The sequence below is a fragment of the Cupressus sempervirens genome, chromosome 3 (assembly GCF_028749045.1).
Source record: "Cupressus sempervirens isolate cs-2001-9-10 chromosome 3, ASM2874904v1, whole genome shotgun sequence".
Taxonomy (NCBI): Eukaryota; Viridiplantae; Streptophyta; class Pinopsida; order Cupressales; family Cupressaceae; genus Cupressus; species Cupressus sempervirens.
This window is the reverse complement of record NC_143120.1, coordinates 311,747,534-311,761,418: the sequence shown is the minus strand read 5'-3', so window position 1 is coordinate 311,761,418 and position 13,885 is coordinate 311,747,534.

Here is a 13,885-nt window from a genome sequence, read left to right as displayed (position 1 = left end):
TACCATCAGACTGATCTTTACAAGATTTGTTAGTATAAAAAGGAAACTTAGAATCAAAAATTATTTTCACTATCTTCCTCTTCATCTCCTAAAGCATTGAAACTTATTGGAGTGCAATTACCAACATGAGAAAAAATTGAGACAGTAGCAGACTTCCCTCCAATCACATCCCCTGCATCTAACTAGTCATCATGTGCACATATATTTGAGGTACTATCATATGCACCTCCAAATTTTTATAAAGGTCTTTCAAATTTTGTATCTTTTTCCACATCAAACATTGGGTTAGTGACTTGACTAAATGAAGAAACACTATGAGGGAAAATACAAACATCCTTAGAAGTACTTATATATTTCTCAAATTCATGAACCAACAAATCTAAAATCTCATTAGGGCTCAAGAAGGCTTCCTCAAAAATGTTCTTCTGGCTATGATTATTATCTAGATGACATGAATAACTCATAGCAGCAGAACCATTAGTACCATAATATGAAATATCAAAATCATTAAAACATTCATTTTCATCATGGTAAGAACTACCTCTATTACTGCTGTTAGAAACTTCTTCAAACTCATATTCACTATCACAAGACTCATTTTCAATTTCATATCCATCTTCTTTATGTTGGTTGCAATCCTTTGATTCACTAAAAGTTGAATCCATCTCTTCACACTCAGAAGATAGATTATCATTGTTTACGGATTCATTATACTCATCACTACCTTGACTTTTAGCACATGTATTATCATCATTAGAAGACATAATATGAACAATATCATTATCATTTTCCATCTTCTTAATGAATGCTTCAGCTTGCAAAAGCTCTTGTAACCTTACTAGTGCTGGCCAATTAATTGAATCAGGTGATGTAATATCTAGGAAAACACTAGGAAGGGAAGATTCCTCCGGTTTAGAATGAAAAGGAATCTTCATGATTACTAATTTAAACTTAATATAAACTTATTCAACATTTAGACCCTGAATACTTCCCATTTCACCTATGATTATACTAACAATCATATTATGGATTTGCTTATTCAACATAACAATATTACTAGCCATAGTTTCCAAACTTTCAGAAATTGGTAGACTAACCTCACATCTGATATCTAAACCCGTCTTAAAATAAAAACTTCACCTCTTTCTCTAGTGCTCAAAATCACTGAATAGAGGTATTGATTTTTAACATTCAACTTTAATGAAAATGAAACTCATGAAAAGTAAAATACCTTTAGTGCTGATGCAAAAACTTTTCTTTGTTGATTCTGGTACAAGTGCGAACTGATGAACTTTCACACACTGATCAAAACCTTGTAGAGCTGCCACCTCATTTTAGAAGACCAATAAATCACAGTTGTGATTCACCTTGAACATTTTATAAATTTTATAACAACAAATGCAACAATACTGAACTTAAATCAAGAAACACTTCTTTTTCAAGAAACTATCAAGAGCTTCAAATCTTCCCTTACAACTGAAAGTCCTTCAACTTTTGAATATGAAATCAACTAGGATACATTGGTACACAGATAGAGTCACCACTCACAAACATGATAAATAAAACAAGATTTATTACTTGACAAAACCTGAACTAGACTTTCAATGGTAGGAGAAATACAAATCATCAAACTACTCTTATAGATTTACAATCTTGAAAAATAGAGAACAAACCATGCTTGTTCATTCTTGACTTTGACCACTACAACACTTTGAAAACACTTCTTGACTAAACTGATTGATGATAGAATCACTACAATCCTCATTCAACCTTCAAAGCTACTACTGTCCTGGATAAAACATCACTGGGAGACATGAAACTTCAACATGACCTTGCTGCTGATAACAAGCTTTGCACATGCCTTTCTCATAATTGTATTAAATCACCTTTTAGATTCAATACTCCCTAGTGGATTCATCATTTTTTTGGTGACTCGAATGGGCAAAACCATACTGAAAAAAAAGACTGAAATATTCAATTCACACCAAAGATTCTTGTCCTTTTAACAAGGTTTATTAGCCACCATTCCCCAACAGAGTCACCACTTTGTTGACCTATGAATTAACAACTTTTGAATAACCTTGTGGAAGAATATTTACACCTAGGGGTAGCTAACTCCCATCCTTAATGCACCTATTTAGACTCTAGTGCCAACTATAAGGCTATTTAACTCTCCTTCTTCTTTAGGCTCTACAAGACCTAGGTGGGTGGGCCTTATATTCTTTATATGGTACCAGTATAAAGGCATACAAATGAATCTAGATAATAGATTAAACCCCTTAATCTTCTATGTTTATGCAAGCATTCATGTACATGGAATAGCTAATAACAGAGCACATGAACCTGATAAACCAAGTGAGGAAAACTCTTTCAACTCTTAAACATAAATGGAAAGGATATTTGATTAATGATTGAATCATCAACATAACTTGAGTATGCAACAATAGAGAACATGCAACCTCTAAGTTGACTAGTCCCTTATCCATTGGGCATAAGCTAAGTCAAAACATACACATGGATACCTGAGATACACTCATATATTCAGATATCTAATCTATCTATTTAACTTGCAAATAGACATCTAGTTTCATAAAAACTCTCATACTTATTATAAAATCCTCTTGGTGAAACCTCCAACCCTGTCAAGGTAAATAAGCATTTACTTGGCCCTGTGCTCCAATAGAAAACCTATCCAGACATACAACCTTAAGGGATTACAATTGAGTTTAAGCTCTTTTGTTCTTAAACATAAAACATTGCAGATAACAGAGGAAGGAGATGAGAATTATAATGAAACTAAGAAAATAAAGCTCTTGTATTAATATCGTTGAAACCAATACATCATTTGCATGTAAAAACTTAGAAAATAACACCAAGAAATGATTGTGTAGCATAAAATGCTTCAAAAGAAATACATTGCTTCTATTCATAACAAAGAAAAAATACTGAGAATGGAATCACAACTCTAGAACTGGAGCCAACCTTGTGGTCTCACTAGTCATAAAAATTGGAACTTGTATGAAGAGTAGAGAAGAAAGATTTATAGACAAGAAGAAATTTTGGAACTGCCATCTCATTCTAACATGTGTCATGCTGAATCTCCTCATCTTGTTGTTGTTGAAATTGAGCTTCCTTCATCTACTGGTAGTCAAAACCATAAATGTAGTTATAGAAATATTTGATATATCCCCCTTTAAAGTAATAAAAAAATCCTCTAAAGAAAATATTAGGTACACATCAAATCTAATCTTGGTTTATCATGCTTTGCTTTAGCCATGAAATTCAACTATACTCTCGAAAAACACTTCATTGCTTCCAACTGCCTCTAAAACATTCAATTTTACCTTTACAGTTGCTCAAGGCACTTGATCACATCAAAATATGGTCTAATCTTGATATTATTTCATCTGCAACAACAAATCTACATTTTTCATTGAGGATGCCCCGGAATCAGAAATCTTCCTGTAGCTGCTTCTAGAAAATACCTGTATAAAAACTTATTGCAGAAAAGGATAGTTCATCTCTTGTCGATTCCAATGGTATATTATAGTGGATATTTCAGATAAAAATCATGCCTCTGAGGTCCATTTAAAATTTCAGGCCCAGGGCCTTGAACAAAGTATTAAAAATGAAAAATTTAAATAAACTATATAGTTGAACTATATAATATCTTAAATTTATTTAAATCTTTCGACATTTGAAATTCTACGCATTGAAAAATCTCTGAATTTTATTTTTTATTTTCCCCTTATCTCTCCAATCCATATGTGCCAAGTGTCAGTTTATGATTTGCCATCATCACCAGGTGGGTCCCACAGAAGCTTATACGTCCCTTTTAAAACATTTGAAATTTTAATCTTTACCTCATGATTTAATATCAACGTAACATCTTAAGTTTGAAATATCACCTCCTCGACCTCACGACATCCTTGTACGATCGTGACATTAATACTTTGGTCCTATGATCTCCCAACAAAGGCATATTTCATAATATCACAAGCCACAAATTTGCTTCTCCTGACCATACAACTTTCTCATTGGGCGTAGCATCTTACACCTTTGACATGAGCCTTCTGATCGTATGCCAATAACGTAACATCGTAGGCCTCTATCCTAGCTCTTTTGACCATACGAGAGGCCTTTGATTGATTTCCATGTGGCACCTATCTCCTCTTACATCGGGTCAAAATTATGTTGACTTCATTGTTCAAGTTGCTATTTGGGCCCCTCCAAGTAAGCATCGAATTCCATAAGCCCTGCGTCCCTTAAGAAACTAATAACTTGTGCCTCGGGCCATTTAAACATCTTTTTATCAATTACATCCCAATGTGGGATTAAAACCTCACACCTCTACCCTTTTTTGCCTTAATGTTGCACCATGGAAGCTCTGTTGCATGCCCCAAGTGGGCTCTCTGCACTTTTCTTTGGCTTGCAGTTTGGCTTTGTCGTGGAGACCCCCTCACTCATTATCAAGTCTCTAGACATTGACCCTAAGCCTCATTGTGCCCTGCACAAAAGAATTGCAAAATGAAAGGAGACAATACCATTGGGAGGAAAGACATCTCCACATTGCCCCAAATCTGTGACTTCCATAGTTCAAATAGATCAGACCTCCCATGATGCATGGTGTTCCCAACATGATTGAGTAAAGAGAGAAACGTCTTGAAAATTCACTTTCATTACCTTCACCTCATTGTCCACACACAAAGAAAAAATTTCATCAATAAAAAATAATTGAAGGAGCAAATTCCTGGGCCATTTGAAAAAGATTGGAAACAAGCTTCTCACATGGAAAGTGGAAATACTTCATATTTTCCTTTAGCTAGTGTTCTAAGTGACCCTTGTAAGGCATTTGCTCACCCATTATGTACAACACACTTATCAAACTACCATAGCCCAGCTAACAACATATGAAAAATGTCCATAGGTATGATATCACACATCACTTCATCTTGGTAGCTTCCAATCTTGAACTTCACTGAGCATTACTCACTAACCATTCAATCTTGTGGTCATCTTGCACCTAGGCAATATGATATGGACACAAGCATTTCTACCTCTTTAGTTGCAACATTGTGACCATCTTTTTTGACACCAGATTGTTATAATTTCTACCATTAATGATCACATCACAATACTTATCTTCAATTTTGCACCTGGCATGAAACAAACTCCTCCTTTGATTAGGTTCACTCTCTCCACTCAACAGGAGTCTCTTGTTAACTAGGATTTCTCCTCTTTCAACATCTTCAGAGTGAGATGATTTGGCATCTTCATCAACATGTGCAACTCTAGCCTAACCTTTGGTTCTTCAATCTTTCCTTCCTTGGTCTTGGGAACACTTAAATGCTCTATGCCCTTCTTCTCTGTAGTAAAAACATTTCCCATAGAAGCCTCCTCTTCCAAATCCTTGTCCTCTTTAACTTCCTCTTTTATCTCTATTATTCTGATAATAGAAATAGTTGGAATTGTTTCCCCTCTAGTTCTGACTGCTACTGCTTGTCTCATTCTTATTCTTTTGATCATCATTTCGACCTCCACTATCTACTAAATCTTCCACAGTGACCTCTTCCACTATTCTTGTTATCAAACCTTTTTCTTAGCTTCTCCTCTACTCTTAGGAAAAATTGGTATGCCTCCTCAATACTGGTCATTTGAACTAAGCTCAACTCCTCTTGAATGCTTGGCCTTAACCCATTAAGATAATGAGAAAATTTCTCCTTATTAGCTTCCACATGGCTAGTTCTAATGAGAAATCAGTAGAACTGCTTGGTATACTATTGAAAAAATCTTTCCGCTTGCTTCAACCCTTGCATCTTCTTCTACAAATGAAGCTCATAATCCACAGGAATGATCTGTCACTTCATTTTAGCTATCATTTGATCCCATCTAGTGATTTTTTCTTTTCCTCTTCTATTTCGCTTCAGTTGGAGCTCTTGCCACCAAATTTTTGCATGACCCTTTGATTTGGCCTTTGCAAACTTGACCCTATCCAGATCTTCAATATCTTCATATTTAAAGTACTCTTCCAATTCATTGATCCAATTAATCAATTCCTCTGGTTTAAGATTTTCCAAAAATGTGGGAACATCAAACTTACGTCTGTTTCCTATCTTAGGAATGGCTTTGAAAATCTTTTCCTCCTCTAGGTTGAAAACTTCATTTTCTGCTGCTTGATCAATGTTTCCTTCTTCTTCCCTTTCATCCTCACTTTCGTACCCTCTTATGATAATATTCATTCCTCTGTGCATTTATTCTTGCAATGCATTTTCCTGTGGAGGGCGCTAAAACCCTTAGGTGTAACACCTATGACTCTCCCACTATGCTCTCTTTGTGGATGCATCTTCATGCTTCCACAAAACCCTAGTGTAAACTACCTCACAATCGATAATGTGTCTACATGCTTAGTCTAAACTAGGATCCTGATGCAAACTACCTCACAATCGGCAATCTGTCCACACACATTGGAACTCGAGCTCTAATACCACTTAATGAAGGGTGCTTCCCTTAATATCTTAAACACATAATATGAACAAACAAGTAGCAATAATTTGTGAGAACAAAATATGGGCTTCTTATTATTGCCGCAAATGTAGAATTACAAAATTCAAAATTACAATATGCTAACCCACACGGTCACCTTCATTATAGTAATCTGCAAGAAAAAGTTGTGATCTATCACCTAGAGCTATCCTAGACAATGTTCAAACATTTCTTAAATAGATAATTTTATGTAGTCGGAAAAGGTCCTAGACACTCAAACTTAATACCTAGGGTCGACAGACCCTAACAATACATATACAGTTGACCAAATACATTTTTGATATTTATTTTGGAAGTTTTGGTTGGCCCAACTTTGGAAGGCCATATATCTTGAACTGTTACTATGTTTGGCTATTATAACCACTTTTTGGAATCCTCAGCTTCTAATCTACACGATCCAAAAATACCAAGCCCCAATTTGTCAAGTTTTTAGGCCTCACCCGGGCACATGTAGGGCTTCAATGGTGAGCCTAGAATTTTATACCAAAATTACACACCAAACATCCATAATAAATCCATGAATATGCATGATATGACACTAAGCCTCAACTGGTAGGTTGATATATCTAAGATGACCATCCATCTTTGAAATTAGGACATTCCGAGCTTGTATGACTGACTTACTAAGTAGTAAGCCTCCACAACCAACAACTTTGCATTAAGACAAGTTACAACCCTTATTCAAACAACTGAAATGAAATATTTTTTGGTTGATGCAAGATTTTTCTTACACCTAGGATGCTCTTGCATCAAAGGGCCAGAATTAAAGACAAAAACCTAATGAGAACGTGGATAAGGCTTTCTAGGAGGGAAAAGAAAAGAGAAAGGCTAGGATTCCAATGCTGAAAGTTGTTGATGATGAGGATTTTAATGTCAAGTTTACAAAGGAAGATATCAATGATTTGGCATTTTACCCTCCTCATGGCATCTCACAAACTTCAAAAGCTGTAATGACCCGTACCAGTAGGCCACTAAACAAACCCTAAATTTAATACACTACTAAAATATGTTGCTGAAAATAAAGAAATAGCAGTGCCAATGTATTCATTCAATGTAAATCAAATGTTTTTTTACAAATGATATGGCAAATTTCAGCACCAAAACATTATGACATAGCACATTACAAAGAAACCCTAACTGGCTGTATACAATTGAGAACTTGTTCCAACTACATATTGAAATAAAGAACCTGGATTGATCAAATGGTGGAGACTGAATGCTGTAGATGATATGGTAAAAGTGCAACTCCACTGGAAACTCCAAATCAACAATTAAGCACAAATGAAAGGACTGTAATATCCTTCCCCCAGCTGCAATAATTCAGGTGATCTCTCACACCCTCAAAATTGTGTACCAATTGAGAGTTTTTGTTCTCAATGGCCAATTGTGACTACTTGCAGAAACCCTAGGCTCCACAACGCACATTAGCAAAAAGAAATAATAAATCTTGATGATAGGCAATGAGCCCTTAATTCGTATTTATTCTTTTTTCTTTGATAGGTCAACTTCCTTTTTTTAAAAAATTTTTCTTCGCTTCTTCCAGCAACCTCTAGAAGCTTTTTTTTATTTAATTTATAAAGTTACCTTGTAATATATATTTTTTAATTGATAACTTTACAATTAATTCCCCCAAAAAAAAATGGGACATTACAGGTCCGCCCCTCCTAAAATTGCTTGGCCTCAAGCAATCTTAATGTTGGATGCTGCAAAATCACTTCTCCCTCCCAAGTAGCATCTTCAATAGGTAAATCCTTCCACTTAACTAGATATTCTCTGATTACTCTCCTGCGAAGCTTCTTCTCTCTACTATCTAGAATGAATTTTGGCACTAAGATCAATTTCCCCTCATCATCCAAGGGAGGTAATACTATAGAAGGCATCACATTTTGACCCAACGCTTTTTTGAGGTGTGATACATGAAACACATTGTGCACTCGACTATCTGTGGGAAGCTCCAACTCATAAGCCACCTCACCAACTCGTTTGATGATCTTGAATGGTCCATAATAGCGTGGCTTGAGTTTCTCTGTACCACTCTTCTTGAGAGTGGACTGCTTATATGGCTGCAACATGAGGTAAACCATATATTTACCTCAAAACTATGCTCAATCCTCTTCTTGTCTACATACTATTTTTGCTGGTTCTGAGCTCTAGCAATGTTGTCTCTGAGAGTAGCAACTATATCCTTACTTTCTTGTAATAGTTCACCTGCACGGGGTACTCGACTGTCTCCCAACAAGAAATCTAAGAAACTAGGTGCCTCATAACCATAAAGTGCCATGAAGGGTGTCATTTGTATAGTCATATGATATGTAGTATTGTAACAATACTCACAGAGATATATCCATTTGACCCAAGCTCGCTGTTGATCTGCCACATAATTCCTCAAATACCCTTCCACCCATTTGTTTACAATCTCTGTTTGACCATCAGTCTGTGGGTGATAACTTGTACTAGGTGTAAGCTCAGTGCCACACAACCGAAATATCTCCTGCCAAAAGTGACTCATGAAGCGACTGTCCCTATCACTCACAATGCTTCGAGGAAAACCATGTAATCTAAAAATCTCCCTGAAGAATACCTCTACCACCTGAGTTACTGAGTATGTAGTAGCGATAGGGAAGAAGTGAGCATATTTTTTTAGCTTATCCACCACCACATAGATACAATCACGCCTCTAGGCCCTAGGCAAGCCTATAATAAAATCCATAGAGATGCACTCCCACTTCCTGTCAGGAATAGGAAGTGGCTGAAGGAGCCCTGCTGGATAAGTGTGCTCTTGTTTGTTCTGCTGGCAAACATGAAACTCATGCACATACTGGAAAACATCAACCTTAAGTCCCTTCCAAGTGAATCATTCCCGTACTAACCTGTAAGTCTTGAAATACCCAGGATGGCCTGCTGTAGGTGAATTATGGAATGCTCTAAAAATCAACTACTTCACTTTAGATCTTGGGACTAAGTAAATCCTGTTCTTGTAAATGATCAAATCATCTATGAGAGTGTATCTGGTGTCGATTGTTGTTCCCTCCACTGTAGAAGAGACCCACGTGTCTTTGGCATATTCTGCTACAATCAAATGTCGCAAATCCTTTGATATCTGAATCATAGAAGTGAGGCGTGGCCTACGGGATAAAGCATCTGCAACAATATTCTGTGTCCCCTTAACATATGTGATATCAAAATCATATGCCTGTAACTTACTCACCCACTTCTATTGATGATCATTCAGGTCCCACTGTCCCAAAAAGTGCTTCAAACTATTATGATCAGTTTTAATACAAAATTTGCTGCCCACAAGATACTGTCTGAATTTGGCCAAGGCATGCATGATGGCCAACATCTCCTTATCATATATACTGAATGATCTCTCAGCCCCTCTGAGTTTTCTACTCTCATAGGCTATAGGATTCTTGTCCTGCATGAGTACAACACCAACTCCCTCTCCAGAAGCATCACATTGAAGTTCAAATGGCTTCGTGAAATTAGGCAATGCTAATACTGGGCATGTAGTCATTATTTCCTTGAATCGCATAAAACACTCCTGTGCCTCCCAAGTCCACACAAATGCCCCTTTCTTCAGCAAATTTTTCATGGGTGCTGCATGTCGTGAGTAGCCACTAACAAAACTACGATAGAATCTACATAGACCAAGAAAACCTCTTAACTGTGTAAGGTTCTTTGGTGGTGTCCAATCAACAATAGCACAGATCTTTTCAGGATCCATTCGCACTCCTTCTGCACTAATGATGTGTCCAAGATACAACAATTCTGTCATCCCCAAATCACATTTGGACTCCTTGGCATACAAGGACTTGCTCTGTAAAATGCTTAATACTATCTCCAAGTGCTCTAAATGTTCCTGCCATGTCCTTCTATAGATCAAAATATCATCAAAGAACACTAGCACAAATTTCCTCAACTGATGGTGGAAGACCTTGTTCATAGTGGACTGAAAAGTGGCAGGTGCATTAGTCAAACCAAAAGGCATGAATACAAACTTGAAATGCCTGTAATGACATCTAAAAGCAGTTTTTTCAATATCCTACTCTCGAACTCTGATCTGGTGATAGCCTGATCTCAAAACAATTTTTGTGAAATAACAAGCCCCATGCAATTCGTCTATCAACTCATCGATGCGTGGGATGGGATACTTGTTCTTTATAGTTCTCTTATTCAACACCCTATAATCAATACACATTCGTAGAGTTCCATCCTTCTTTTTTACCAAAACAACAGAAGATGCAAAAGGTGACTTACTTGGTCTGATGTGTCCCATTGCTAGCAACTCATTGATGGTCCTCTCGATCTCATCTTTGAGTCATTTTGGATGTCAGTATGGTGTGATCATGATAGGCTTAGCACCTTCCTCCAACTCGATAATATGCTCAATACCTCTGTCTGGTGGGATCTTGCTGAATACCTTCCCATACTTGATTCTCAATTTTTGAATATCTGGATGATACTCAGTCTTGTGTTGCTCCCCCTAGGTAGGCATCAAGGCACATATTGCTGCCCACTCTATATTATTATGCTTGGCTAATCTCTCCAGCCGCCTAAATGAGATAGTCCTAACATCACCATTACGGATAGCCTTCAACACATGAGTCCTACCATCCACCATGAATCGTATCTCCATATCCTCTAATCTTAGGGTAACCTCCTTTAAAGAATGTAGCCATTGCATCCCAAGTACTATGTCCATGTCACCCATGTTGACCACATGATAGTCCGCCTTAAACTCATAGTTGTTTAGGTGCAAAGGTAGATCTTGTACCATCCTATCACAACGAAGAGTATATCCATCAGCTACCTTAACTCTTAGTCCCTCAAACTCCTCAGTAATGAGTCCACGCCTCTCCACAAATCATGCATCAATGAAATTATGCGTGGCACCTATATCCAATAGAGTAATAATCTTTTGTCCTACCAAGACTCCTCAAAATCTGAAAGATCCCTCTCTTTGAATACTAGACAGACGTGCCTCTTGTAAATGTATCTCCGAAGCTTCTTTTTTCTCAGCACTATCTACTTCTTGTTCACCCTCCACCACATCAGGATCCTCATCATGGTGCTCTGAGATGTTTGAATCTGAACCTTCATAATAAGCCCACATCACCCGGTTAGCCTTCCCCTTAGGCTACATAGGACAATCATGACCAAACTCATAGGGACCTTTGCAAAAGAAGCATAACTTCTTCCTACGCAAGTCATTAAGTGTTTCCTTATCCCAAGGTGCAGCTAGCTTGTCTTTTGAGTCACTAACCTTCTCTTTACCCTTGCTGAATTCCCCTTTGTTATCTCTAAATGATGAAGAACCCTTTGAACTAAACAGATTTGCTGGAGTTGCAAGTTCCATACTGTGGGCTTTCTTCATGACTTCCTGTAATGTAGGAGGATCAAAGGCCTTTACCCACCCCTTGAGTGGTTCAGTTAATCCCTCTGTGAATAAAATGACTAGCCTCCTTTTTGAAATGTCAGGCACCATCACTGCAAGCTTTTGGAAGTCATTGATAAATTGTTCTAAGCCTCCTGACTGTCTCAACTGGGCTAACTCCCAGAAATAAACTTCAGAATCTTTTTTTATGAAACCTTTATATCAATCTATCCACAAATTCTTGATAAGTGGTTACCTGATTGTGTTGCAATGTGATCATCCCATGTGTCCACCAATCATGTGCTACCCCATCTAAGTGTAAAGTGGCATACTTGAGTGCTTCAATTTCTGTCATAGTCTTTAGAGATAGGAAAGTATCCACCTTATGAATCCAAGCACGAGCAGCCATTTTTCCACTGCCATCAAATGTGGGTAATACCAACTTGTTGGTGACTTGTTGCAACTCACTGTGTTTATCTACTTGCTTCTACCAGGTAGCTCTATAGTTCAGGTACCTGTCAAATGTCCATCCATCTTGTACATATTCTGGTAATGAATCCCACTCATTCCTCGCTTTTTGGAGTTCATCTACAATATCTGTTACCATAGCATCTAGTGTGCGTGTTGGAGTTTCTTCTCTAAATATAGGACGTGTGGGTCTATCAGTTGTTCTAGACCATATCCTATGTTGTGAACCTGCTATGCTTCTATCATCCTGATCATGATTATTTCTCCTATTTTCCCCAATCAAATGTTGCATCATAACCATCATTGCCTATGTACTTGCCTCTATTGACTATAGACCCTTCTCCTGTTGCTGTAAAGTCTCATCATTTCGCACACTTCTGGATGGACTTTGAGAATGTCTCTCAACCATATTCTTAGTTATGTTGGTTTCTTTGTAAACAAGATTAAATGGTGGCTAGGTAACCCTATCAGGTTGGCAGGAAATCGCTCTGATACCACTGTAATGACCCGTACCAGTAGGCCACTAAACAAACCCTAAATTTAATACACTACTAAAGTATATTGCTGAAAATAAAGAAATAGCAGTGCCAATGTATTCATTCAATGAAAATCAAATATTTTTTTACAAATGATATGGCAAATTTTAGCACCAAAACATTATGACATAGCACATTACAAAGAAACCCTAACTGGTTGTATACAATTGAGAACTTTTTCCAACTACAGATTGAAATAAAGAACTTGGATTGATCAAATGGTGGAGACTGAATGCTATAGATGATATGGTGAAAGTGCAACTCCACTAGAAACTTCAAATCAACAATTAAGCACAAATGAAAGGACTGTAATATCCTTCCCCCAGCTGCAATAATTCAGGTGATCTCTCACACCCTCAAAATTGCGTACCAATCGAGAGTTTTCGTTCTCAATGGCCAATTGTGACTACTTGCAGAAACCCTAGGCTCCACAATGCACATTAGCAAAAAGAAATAATAAATCTTGATGATAGGCAATGAGCCCTCAATGCTTATTTATTCTTTTTTCTTTGATAGGTCGGCCTCCTTTTTTAAAAAAAAAAATTTCTCCGCTTCTTCCAACAACCTCTAGAAGCTTTTTTTTATTTAATTTATAAAGTTACCTTGTAATATATATTTTTTAATTGATAACTTTACAATTAATTCCTCCAAAAAAAAATGGGACATTACAAAAGTGGTCTCCCTCTACTCTCCGAGATTAGATAAATGGACTTTCCACTCCCTTAAAATGTTGAATTTAAAATATAGATCTCTGGAGGGAAAAATTGAGGAGTTGTAGAGTAAAGAGGATGAGAAGGGGATGAAGGAGAAGGATAACCCGGAGATGATTAAAGAGATGAGAGGAAAAGTTGACAAAATGGAAAATGTGACCAAAGATGCTCTATTTAGATGCTAAGATCTCTTTGAAACTATTTTTGAGTACATGAATATAGTGTTGGGTAATTTGGATTAGGAAAATGAG